Source organism: Pipistrellus hanaki (genome assembly GCF_964339955.1).
Source record: "Pipistrellus hanaki genome assembly, chromosome: 5".
Classification (NCBI taxonomy): Eukaryota; Metazoa; Chordata; class Mammalia; order Chiroptera; family Vespertilionidae; genus Pipistrellus; species Pipistrellus hanaki.
In genome coordinates, this window is record NC_140507.1 from 815,284 (window position 1) to 828,248 (window position 12,965).

Here is a 12,965-nt window from a genome sequence, read left to right on the forward strand (position 1 = left end):
CTGTGGGCCTGGAGCTAAGGCCGGCAGGGGGCGGGGGCCGCAGAAGAGGGAGCTGGACAGGTTGGGCGTGCTCCTCAGGGAGGGCCTTGTTTCCAAAGTCATCACTGACACCTGCCACCGCCAAGGCCGGGGGAGTTCTCGCAATTAAGAGCCCACACCCCGTCTGGGCCCTGGGAAGGGTCCCCGGGAAGCGAGCCCCTTGCTCTTGCTCCGGGCCCTGCCGCACTCACAGGCCGCACTCACACCCAGGACACTGGTCCCCGCGCTGCTATCCGTGCGAGCTGTGCAACCAGTGCCCCTCCACACACCGTAACCCAGGAAGCCTGCCCCTCCTCCAGGCTTGTCGCCTGGCCCACCGAGGGTCCTGTGACACCTTATCTCAGCGCTTCCTCCTCCTCCCCCACCGGGGCTTCCTCTCAGCTCAGATCCATCAAACCACAGGCTCAGCACTTTCCCCAACTCCACACCCGGCTCCCTCACAAACACACACACACACACACACACACACACAGAGCTACCACAGGCTCAGCACTTTCCCCAACTCCAAACACACACACACACCTCCCCTCCCCACACACACACACACACACACACGGCTAACTTCCTCTATTTGCTGCATATCCCTGTCCCACAGTAGATTATAAGATCTCTATTAAATGTTTAAAAGCTCAGTGCACTTTGAGAACTGCAAAACATTAACGAGTATAAACCAGACATTATTGCGGAACAGCAGCGTGTAGATGGATTGTTCTATCCGAACACCCTGACATCCAGGCACAGCCTGCGTTCCGGGCTCTGCGTCCTGGGGAGTGGCAGGTGCACTGCCCGGAGCCCACCCACGGGCTCTGATGGACTCAGTCCGGGGCCTGATGGGGGACGTTTGAAGGCTCCCAGGTGATTCTAACGTGCAGGCCTGGTGGAGATCCTGTCGAAGGCAGAAGGTTTATTTCCTCCATCGTGGCCTGAGTGTTTACTAGGTACTGACGTGTGTGTGCAGGAGGAGGGGAGGCGTGGAGGGGGAACACGGGGAGAGTGCCTCCGAGCTCCTGGCCAAACTGGATGAGGAACACCACCACCGGGTCCTCCCTCCTCACAGGACCCAGCGGGGTCCCAGGTGGCAGCGTGGGGGTGAGGCAGGAAAGGGCCAGGAGCCGTTCCTTCATCCTGAGCGCCCACCGAGGGACTCAGGAGCCTGCTCTGGGCAGAGGCCCCTGGGGACACGGCTGAGCCCGGTGCCTGCAGCTCCTTGGGCTCCTCCCGCAGCAGCCGATTCTCAGGCTGCCTCCGTGTGCCCGGGTGAGGAAGTGGGAAGTGGGGTTTCTGGTTTTTCAGACTTTCAGAGTAATGGCAAGAATCCAGCTCTACGGAGACTGGTCGCCTGCCTTGGTGCCGCCTGTTTTACGTGCTTTCCACTCAGTGAGGACTGTCTGCTGCGGGCAGACCCGAGTGCAGAACACGGAGCCCGCCTCCCTGCTGGGGGAGGGGCAGCCGCGCAGAGGACGCATACTCAGGGAGACAATTAGCCCATTTGTCGGCTACTCCCAAGGACCGGTGAAGTAAATGAACCTCATTTGGGTACATCAGCATAAAGCGGATGAATATTCTATTGATCCCTCCCTGAACGCCCAGCTTTTTTAAAAAAGGTTAACTATGTAAGCATTTATCATTTTAAATGTTTTATTGATTTATTTTGGAGAGAGAAGAAGGGAGAAGGATAGAGAAAGAGAAACATCAATGAGAGAAGCATCATCAATCGGCTGCCTCCTGCACGCCCCTGCTGGGGACGGAGCTCCCAACCGAGGCTTGTGCTCTGACGGGGAATCGAACCAGTGACCTCCGGGTTCATGGATCAACACTCAACCTGGCCGGGCAATGCCCAGCTTTAAGACCCCTCAAAACAAAGGTCCCCAGCCTGGGGGCCCCACAGGCTCACAACCAGGGCAGCAGTGGGCCTGGCAGTTGGTCCCAAGCAAACCCCCTGAGCCTGTCCCCAAGGCCCTAACCCTCCTGACTTCTTCGTGAGCGAAGCCGGCCAGCCTGGGATTGCCCCAGCCCCTCCTGGTCTCACTGCCTGCAGCTCCCAGCCCTTCCCGGCCTCACTGCCCCCCCCCCCCCCCCCAGCTTTAGCTAATATAAGGACACACCCCCACCCGCAACCGCAGGAACAATTCCGCTTCTGGGCTGACAGCTCACCAGCAGACGCTCAGCCAGGGAGGGAACACGCAGGGAGGGGCCATGGCCGGGAGGCAGGCCCTTCAGCCACAGGGATAACCTGTGCCCCTTGGCTCTCAAAGTAGCTGAGACCGGGAATCAAACCCTGACCTCCGGTTCACAGGCCAACACTCAACCACAGAGCCACGCCGGCAGGCCACTTTCTCCCTTTTTGCGGGAATGTCTATCCTGTGACACCCGAGTATTAGGGGACTGGAGGACGGGCTCGCTCCGTGCACAGAAGGAAAGGAATTTTGCCTCCGGTGAATCTACGAGGAGCCTCACCCAGGCCTGATTTACGTTATGTAGATGCTGAGATTAGGGACTTTGGAGTTGTAGGCCAGATTTTGGACTTCGAATTGATGCTCTCAGCAGTGGTTCTCAACCTCAATACAGTTCCTCATGCTGTGGTGACCCCCAACCATAATATTATTTCCGATGCTACTTTCATAACAGTAATTTTGCTACTGGTCTTAGGCTCTACAGCAGCGGTTCTCAACCTGTGGGTTGCCTAAGACCACCGGAAAACACAGATATTTACATTACATTACAATTCATAACAGTAGCAAAATTAGTTATGAAGTAGCAACGAAAATAATTTTATGGTTGGGGGTCACCACAACATGAGGAACTACATTAAAGGGTTGAGGCAGCCGAAACCGGTTTGGCTCAGTGGATAGAGCGTCGGCCTTCGGACTAAAAGGTCCCAGGTTCGATTGCGGTCAAGGGCATGTACCCTGGTTGTGGGCACATCCCCAGTAGGGGTGTGCAGGAGGCGGCTGATCGATGTTTCTAGCTCTCTATCCCTCTCTCTTCCTTCCTCTCTGTAAAAAAATCAATAAAATATTTTTTTTAAATAATTTTTAAAGGGTCGAGACATTAAGAAGGTTGAGAACTACTGTCCTGAGACTTTGGAGATGTTGGGATAGGACCCGTGTATTTTGCAAACTGGATGGATGTGACTCTTTGGGGTCCAGCGGGCGGGCTGTGGAAGACAGAATAACACCATCTTCTTATAGGGACACCCGTTGCCTTGGATTAGGGCCCACCAACACCTCATCTTAACTCGATGGCACCTGCAAGGACCCTGTTTCCAATAGTCACATTTCTCAGGACTGAGGGCCTGGACCTCCACGTATTGTGGGGGTGGGGAGTACAGTTCAACCCACACCACCAGATGGACAGACAGGCAGAACATCCGTGTGATCATCTCAGCGGTGCATCAAAAGCACGGAGAAACATCAGCGCCCATTCCCAGTGAGCCCTCGGCCAGGACGATGCCACACAGCGCCCGGCAGACCGACATGGGCACACCCACTGCTCACTCTGCTTGCTCAGGGGGGGAAAGAGGGGGGTCGCCATTGCCTGGGGAAGCCGGAAGAGGGGAAACATCGATGAGAGAGAAACATCGACCAGCTGCCTTCTGCACACCCCCCACTGGGGATGTGCCCGCAACCAATGTATTGATACATGCCCTTGACCGGAATCGAACCTGGGACCTTTCAGTCTGCAGACCGATGCTCTATCCACTGAGCCTAACCGGTTTCGGCCATCATTTTACTTTTTATCCAATCCTAGGGGTTCCCCCTGCTTTGCTTTATCCCACCTCCTTAATCCATCACCAATGGATTTCATGTAACCCATCTATGTCCCTCCTTTGATTGCAATGTATAAATACAGACATAATCTGCCATTCTCCGGAGCATCATCTCAAATCATTGAGGTTCTGCTTCCCGGCAGATGTCGACAGTTTGGCTCAAATAAACTCACACAAATTCTCTACAGGTTTCAATGGTTTTTTCACGTTAACAAGTTCTTAATGATATGGGCAAAGCCTCTAGAATGAAAACTACGAAACATTGCTGAGGGCGATGAGAGCTAAACTATTCATGTTAACATGCGTGTGGTCAGGGCGTCAGGTCTGTCAGGTTCACCGCAGCCGCCAGGCACTCCCAATCAGAGCGCTGGTGCCTTCTGTCCTAGACGTGTTTATGCAAATCATCAAACGCCTATGGAACAGCCAAGTGATTAGCATAATTAACACAACCTGTAAGAGGACGCTCGCTCCCTGAGTTCCCGGGTGGCCGAGCAGCAGGGGACACTCAGGGGACTCCGATAGAAGCATCCCATCTCCTGCCCAGGCCTCAGGGACGCTGGTCTGTGCCTTTGCCCAGCCCCTTTGGTCTCTAATTCAGAGACGTGAGCACCTCCCTCATGCAAACTGTGCCTCAAACATCCCTCACAGACTGCGAGCGAGACCTCCCACGAATGTGGAAGTGAGAGAGGATTCCCACGCAGCAGAGGGGCCTGAGAGGGGCCAGCGGAAGAGGCAGAAGACAAGGTCTGAAGGAAACCTACCATCTCGTGTGCACAGAGGAGAGAACACGAGACTGAAAATTAACTCGCCACGGTCACAGTTAGATGTTTGCTGCATAGAGTAAACCTCTTTTTTTATTATTATTGATTTTTAGAGAGAGGGGAAGGGAGAGGGATCAATGGGAACGTCGATGAGAGAGGAACATTGATCGGCTGCCTGGCCCTGCACACACCCCTCCTGGGGACCGAGCCTACAAGCCCGGCAGATGCCCAGCCCCGGAATAGAACCAGCTGCCTCCTGGTGCCTGGGTTGATGCTCAGCCGCTGAGCCACACTGGCCGGGCTAGAGTAAACCTCTTTATTACTTGAAAAATATCTGTGTTTGCTTCTCCTAGGTGCTCAGGCAAACCACCCGTCTGAGACCACTTTGCTCTTGATGCTTGAGTTTTTGGGGTCTCCAATTTGGGGTATAGATCCATGGGGGGCTGGTTCCGGTCACAGCTTCCCAGAGAGAAGTCTCCCTCTCCACCCCCACAACCCCCCCTCCCCAAACCCAGGGCTGTGCTGTCAGGACAGCTTCCCTTACGTTGTTCCTGTTGTGGTCAGGAAGGGCAGATGTTCTCACTTCACTCTTTTTTTTTTTTAATTAAATATTTTTTTAATTGATTTTTCACAGAGAGGAAGAGAGAGGGTTAGAAACATCGATGAGAGAGAATCATCGATCAGCTGCCTCTTGCACACCCCCTACTGGGGATGTGCCCGCAACCAAGGTACATGCCCTTGCCCGGAATTGAACCCGGGACCTTTCAGTCCGCAGGCGGATATAGCCTTGGGGGGGGGGGGGTTTCCAGTTTTAAGGACAGTATGTTTTCTTTAAATATGTTTTTATTGATTTAAGAGAGGAAGGGAGAGGGAGAGAGAGAAACATCAATGATGAGAGAGAATCTGATTGGCTGCCTCCTGCATGCTGCCCACTGGGGATCAATCCTGCAATCTGGGCATGCGCCCCCATGGGGAATCGAACGTGACCCTCTGGGTTCATAGGTCAACGCTCACCTGCTGAACCACACCAGCCGGGCATGCGGAGGAGAACTGCTGGGTCACGTGGTCGTTCTATGTTTAATTTTCTGAGGACCCGCGATGGCCACTCCACTGTGCGTTTCCACCCGCTGAGCACCCAGCTCCCGCTCCCCCACGTCCTCACCAGCACGGGCCTTGTCTTTTTTTGCTCTTAACATAGACTCCTTTCTGATGGCCGTGAGGTGGCGTTTCATCACTGTAGGAGTCTCTCTCACAGCCCCCATGGAAAGAGTTCCAATTCAGGGTTCGGGTTCTGGAGAAGGGCCCCACACTAATGAAAAGACTTGAAGAAATTCAACTTGGCGATATGGGGGGCCAGGCGGTAGTCCAACTCTACTGTGAGAACTGCTCCTGCTCTGCCCCTGCCATCCGCTTTTATTGAGGCTTTGGGGAACACATCTTAGGCAACATAAACAGAAATTTACATGTAGCCCTTAGGCAGGAAATAACAGACACTTACACGGGACAAACAAGGTGGAGGCTGCTTCAGCTAACAATGTCTCAACTAAAGGTTAGAGCAATTAAGGTTGTTGACCAGCCTTCCTGGCTTCCTGTCAACATCTCTTTTTAGTGAAACTAATTTGTTTTCCTGCATCTCCCCCGTTTTCTTTTCTTAAAAAATTTTTTTTTTTTTTTTTTTTTTTGCATATGCAGACTAGAAATAAATAAATGAGACAAGCAACACATCACGGTCCTGACTGGCATCTCCCTGGCAACTAATGATGTTGAGTGTCATCTCAGATGCTGATTGGCTGCCTGTGTGTGTCTGCTCAGGGTCCTTGGCTCTTCCCTTCCTGGAGCTGGGTGTCCTTGGTTGCTGTTGATTTGTGAGAGTTCTTTATTCCAGACACAGGATCCCTGACGGCACAACGTGACCCTCTCTCTCTGGGCTGAAGTTTGACGAGGTCCCGTTGACCTGGGTCTTGGGTGTCCCATCAGAGCCGTTTTATCTTGTTTCCCCCCCCCCCGTGAGGCCTTATGTCCTTAAAGGTGGCCTTGGGCGGGGGTCTCCCATCTCAGTTCCCGGTGCATTTGCAAGTTCTGTGTCCTGGGGGAGGGACCACGGTGCGCGGACACACGCGTGCACAGCCTCACCGTGTGGGGCTGCTGAGTCCCGCCTCGCTGACCTGCGCTGCGTCCTCTGTGCCACGGGCATGGTCTACGCAGGCGACACGGCAAGCACAGGGTTTACACGGAGCGTGAGAGGTGGTGCCATCTGGGACGTGTGTGTCTCTGCCTGTGGGGACGTGTAGCTGGGAACCCTGGTAAGTGGGCTGCGGCATGGACAGAACAGCCGGGTCCTCCTTGAAGGAGGGCCAAGGGCAGGGAGCGGGGTGTCCCCTGCTGCTCGGCCGCCCCGGCACTCGGTGAACACAGAGAGCTCTCCGTATGCACACGCATTTTCCAATGGTCATTTTTTTCCCCCCTAGAATTGAGAGAAACGACCTCCTTAGAAAGCAAATCTCTTCTGAAACTTTACAGTGTTTCCCAAAAAATTCTAAGACAGAGCACTAGTTAAGTATACAATTTTACCTATATGTTCCCAAAAATTCTAGTTAGCACTTCTTAGTTGGGATTCAGGAATCTGTAGTTTAACAACTCCCCCAGGTGATCCTCATCATGAGCGAAGTTTGGGAAACACTGCCTTAGACGAGGATGAGTGATGTGCGGGCACCACAGCTGAAGCCAAGTTCCCAGAAGGAGCCTTAACGAGCCATCAGGAGGGATCGAGACTACGCCCGCCCCGCCCCCGCCCCCGCGGGGCTTGACAGGGGATCTCAGGCCACGTCCCCACCTGGGAGGGCTTGACAGGGCACCTCCAGCCATGTCCCCCACACCAGCAGCAGGCCACACCCCCAGGCCACACCCCCAGCACCAGCACCGGGCCAGGGACCTGAGGCTGCTTGACAGGGGACCTCAGGCCATGCTCCCCACCCCACAGGGCTTGACAGGGGACCTCAAGGTACACCCCCAGTGCTGGGTTGGGGGAACTCAGGCTGTGCCCCCTGCCCAGTGGGGCTTGACGGGGGACCTGAGATTGTACCTCCCACCCCCCGCCTGGCAGGGCTAGACAGAGGACCTCAAGGCACGCCCTCTACCCCGGTCTGGGCTGGGGTACCTCAGGTCACACACCCCATCCTGGCGCCAGGCCAGGGGACCTGAGGCTATGTCCCCTGCCCGGCAGGGCTTGACAAGGGTGGGACTGGCTGGGTCTGGATCTCACCCAATGGCAGCGAGAGAGGGGGCAGCGGGGTCTGGGTCTCCTGCATTTCATTTTCGAAGCACATGTGGTTGGGTGGGGACTTGACTCTGAGTCCCACAGCATACCCCAGACTCTGACAGGAGGAAGGTTTTCATATACATTTTATTAATTTTCTTTCATCTCTGACACTTCTGTTATAGAGAAAGGGCAAATAGCAATATTCAGTTACTTCCTCTAATTAATCCCCTTTTAATGTGCTCAGATTTCATGCGCCGGGCCACTAGTCAATACTTGTTCACCCGCAGAGTGACTGTTATTTCCTGCCCACACAGCCCCTGTACCTTTCTGTCTGTGTGGCAGGGCCCATCTCCGCGGACCAAGTCTGTCCACACAGAAGGTGGATGTGGCTGCACAGGCCAGGCTTGCCCTGGACAGGACCGGGTCCCGGGCCGAGGCCCCTGCATCTCTCAGGGCGGCAGGGGCTCCGGGCTCCGGGCGGGCCAGGACTGCTGTCCCTGGTGCCGCTGGGCTGGCGGGGCAGCCTCGCAGGAAGCAGCCAGCTCTGTGCCTGCACTCTGCTGGGGCTCTGAGCCCGGCGGCCAGCCCTCCGGAGACTCAGGTGGTTCTTCCCTTTTCTGCTGAAGCCGGAAAGCTTCTCACTCCAAGGAAACGCAAGTTAGAACCGCAGCACAGACCTGGACACAGGCACGTGCCTGCACCGCCCGCTGGAGGCAGTGGGGATTGGTTGAGCCCTGACGGCAATCTGTGAACGTCTGGTGAGTCTGGTGAGGCATCCAATGACCAGAAATCCCACTTCTGCTCACGCTCGAAGCGATGGCCCATGGAGACAGCTCGAGGCTCCTCATTGTAGTGCCGCCACCCCCCCAACCCCCTGGTGTCCCTGTGCGATGAAAGGCAGATGGCAGCATGCACACGCACACGCGTGAGCTGGCGCGGCCGTGCCGCGATGGGCGAGCTCTGTGGGAGGAAGGACGTGGCAGAGGCTGTGCGTGACGCATTGTTCACACACATGTGAAGACACACCACGCAGGCAGACGTGGACGGTGACCTGGGACAGCTCCGTGGCCGTGGCGATGCCCCCAGCGTCCTGGCCGGGACCTGACACCGCCACCTCGTTCCGTTAGGGAAACCGGCCGTTATTTCTCACCCCGCACGTGGACCCACCACCAGATCAGAACAAATTCCATTAGGGCACACGTTCCCGGTACACACATGACGGCTTCCAAGGCTTGTTATTCCTTAGAAACAATATCGGCGACAAATGTGATCAAACGGAATATTTGAACACCTGGACGCAGGGGAGTCGGGGAGCGCTCCTCTGGGCTTTCCTTCGTGTTGAAAAATGCCGAGGAGACCTGGCAGGCAGCTCCGACCGACCGCAAGGTCGCGGGTTCAATTCCTGGTCAGGGCACACCAATAAATGCAGGAATAAGTGGAACCACAGATCAATGTTTCCCTTTCCTCCTCCGTCTCCATAAAATCAATAAGACACAATGATTAATTAAAAAAAAAAAAAAGACACAATGAGGTGCCAAGATGAAGTGCGGGATGTCTGTGAAGCATTGGAGGGGTGCCTGGCTCGGTGTGGCGCTCAGTACGGCTCAGCGCCCCTGGCAATTGCTGATGCTCTCTGCGGGGGGAGGGGGCGCAGAGGCTGGCTGGGGCCTGGCGTAGCTCCACCCAGCAGCATCCTCTGTGGCTGCTGTTGTTAAGCCTCACCTCGGGGATATTGTTTACTTATTTATTTTTTATTTAGTGGAAGGGAGGAAGGGAGGGAGGGAGGGAACGAGGGAGAGAAAGAAACATGGATGTGAGAGACACATGGACTGGCTGCCTCCCCCACGCACCCTGACCCCCTGTGGCCAGGAATGGAACCTGCAACCAAGGTATGTGCCCTTGACTGGGAATCAACTGGACAGCTATTCAGTGCGCGGGCCAGTGCTCTAACCACTGAGCCATGGCTGGAAACCGGTTCAGAGGAGGAAAGGGCGTGCAGGGGTCCCGGGAGGGGGGGGGCAGCGAGGAGGGTCTGGTTCCTGCCCCTGCCCCACCGGAAGGCCATCCCGGGAGCTGGCCAGCCCGCCTTGCGGAAGGCAGAGGTGTGTGGGCCCGGCGGGGAGGGGACCCGGGCGCCTGGGCCCTCGGAGTCCACCTGTCTTCCTCTCCCTGTCAGGTGACGGCAGACAGCAGTTCGGTGACATTTCCTGGAGAAACCACAGAGAAACCTGAGAGCTCCCGGCCCCCTAGGGATGTGAAGGGGAAGGAGCGGCCCAGAGCGCCATCTGCAGGCGACTTGACTCTCCTGCGGACTCTTTCCAGATCCTCACACCCAAAGGGGGAGATTCACCCCAGAGAAGACCAAGGCCCTGTCCACTCAGCACCCTTCTCAAGGTCCCGGCCAGCGGGCAGGACAGCCTGCAACACTGTAAAGACGCTGGGCTGTGGCTCAGTGTGCACAGGTGCAAGCTGCCATCTGACCACGTGCCCTCACACTGCTGAGCACCCATCCCACCACCATCACCACATCCCCATCTTCCCGACCTGAGACTGGGTCCCCATTAAACACTCACCCCACCGGCCCCCCCTCTGCGCCCACCCTGTGAACCTGCCTCCCCAGCCCCTGGGAGCGGAGTCAGTGTGTGTGTCTGTGTGTCCGGCTGATCTCACCCCACGTCCGCCAGGCCCACCCACCTGCCAAAGGCCCTTCCTGGTTAGACGGAACAAGGTTCCCTCGCCGGGGCAGCCGGGCTGCTCACCATTTACGGGCGGATATCGGAGCGCATCCACCTTTGGTTACTGTGAGTAACGCCGCTGTGAACATGGGGTGCAGACATTTGAGTCTCATACTTTGTGACCAGCTTCTTATTTTGGATGATCTCAAATGTACAGAAATTGCAAAGGTAGCTCAGAGAGTTCCCGGGACTCTGATGGAAAGATGAGACAGGGGACCGGAGACCAGGACACAGGCCTTATTAGAGGAGAAGGACCTGCCGGGCTGCCTCTGAAGGGGAGAGAGCACACGTGCAGAGGGAACACGCCTTTTGAGGGGCGGAACGGGAAGGGATGGGGCTTAGGGTACTCGGCACATGCTGATTGGTGGCTTCACATAAGGCACATGATTAGGCACTTAGGGACTTAGGAATCGGGGCTTAGGGTATCTGGCAGGTGCTGATGGGTGTGTCAGTGTGCAGTCCACGTAAGGTGCCTGGTTAGGCGCTCAGGAATGTCCGGGCCACAGGTGCAGGCTACGTCATCCTCCGCCCACCAGTTGTGGGAAGGGAGGGTCTATCACTGAGGTTAGCCTGCACATGCCACACCTGAGACCCTCCTCCGCACAGCGCTGCCAACGCAACGCCAGGCCTCACTCAGGTTCCAGCTGTTTCCCACGGATGTCCTGTTTCTTTTCTTTTTTTTTTAAATATATTTTTATTGATTTCAGAGAGGAAGGGAGAGGCAGAGAGAGAGATAGAAAGAAACATCAACGATGAGAGAGAATCATTGATCGGCTGCCTGCAACCCGGGCATGCGCCCTGCCCGGGAATCGAACCGAACCGTGACCTCCTGGTTCATAGGGGGACGCTCAACCACGGAGCCACGCTGCCAGGCATGAATGCCTTGTTTCTGTGCCAGGAGCCAACCCGGACGGCCACACTGCACGCGGCCAGTGCGTTTTTCCAATGGCAAGGACAAACACCACATAAAATGTGGGACAAAATACTGATGATGGTGCTGAGTGAAAATGGGAGGGGCGTCAGAGAGCAACCGAAGGACTTGTGTGCCTGCACGTCAGCATAGCCCGTGGGCACAGACACTGGGCGGTGGGGGCTTGCTTGGGTTGGGAATGGCAGGGGTGCTGTCCTGCTCGGGCGCTCCCAGGACCCGATGAGGCTAGACTTCCACTGCCCTCCCCCTGCCCGCCACCCCGCACCCCCTGCCTTTCCTCAGATCACACCCTCGTCCCCTAGGGAAACGGCAGACGGAACGAGAAAGGAGGACTGTGACCTGCAGGAGAAATTAGTTCGCCTTTCTGAAACGGGTCCCACACACGGAATAGGGCTACTCCTCAGGTCACAGAGGCCCGGTGGCCTGCCCCAAGTCAGAGTCCCACTTGGTATCAAGCAACCCCAGAACTGGGTGCTTTTCTCGTCTCCCGTTCGACGGAGGGAAAAGACTCGAAGGACCACTGAGTTATTTTCAAGGCGCCGGCCTGGGCGTGGGGCACACTCATACTCTGACGCCCCGCTGTCATCTCAGGGACGTTCTCCTCTCCCCAAACGGAGGCTCAGGCCCCGTTAAACACCACCTCCCGTCTCCCAGCCATACCCCCTCTGCTGAGCTCCTCTTCAGGACAGTGCAAACACTGCCACCCAGCAGGGGCCCACACTCCTGGCCATCGCCACGCACAGATACAAGCTGCAAGCACAGCACCTGGCTCAGGGGGTGGACCCTCCTCCGTCTACCTGATCGCTGCTTCCATTCAGGCCAAGGCCCGTGCCCAGGTGGTGAGCTCCGCCCGCAGGAGGCAGCGGGTCCATGATCCTCTCACCATCCATGTTTCCCTCTCTCCCTCTTCCTTCCTCTCTGAATTCAATAAAAATATCTATTAAAAAAAGACATGTATATATATACAAGTGCCGAAACCAGTTTGGCTCAGTGGATAGAGCATCGGTCTGTGGACTCAAGGGACCCAGGTTGGATTCCGGTCAAGGGCATGTACCTTAGTTGCGGGCACATCCCCAGTGGGAGGTGTGCAGAAGGCAGCTGATCGATGTTTCTCCCTCATTGATGTTTCTAACTCTCTATCCCTCTCCCTTCCTCTTTGTAAAAAAAAAAAATAAAAAAATTGCCAGAACCAGTTTGGCTCAGTGGATAGAGCGTCGGCCTGCGGACTGGAGGGTCCATGGTTCGATTCTGGTCGGGGGCATGTACCTTGGTTGCGGGCACAAACACGGTGGGGGTGTGCAGGAGGCAGCTGGTAGATGATTCTCTCTCATCGATGTTTCTAGCTCTCTATCCCTCTCCCTTCCTCTCTGTAAAAAATCAATAAAATATATTTAAAAGTAAAATTTTAAAAAAAGATACAGGATATTTTTCCCCAAGGGTCCAAACCCCAGCCAGACACAACCAGCAACTT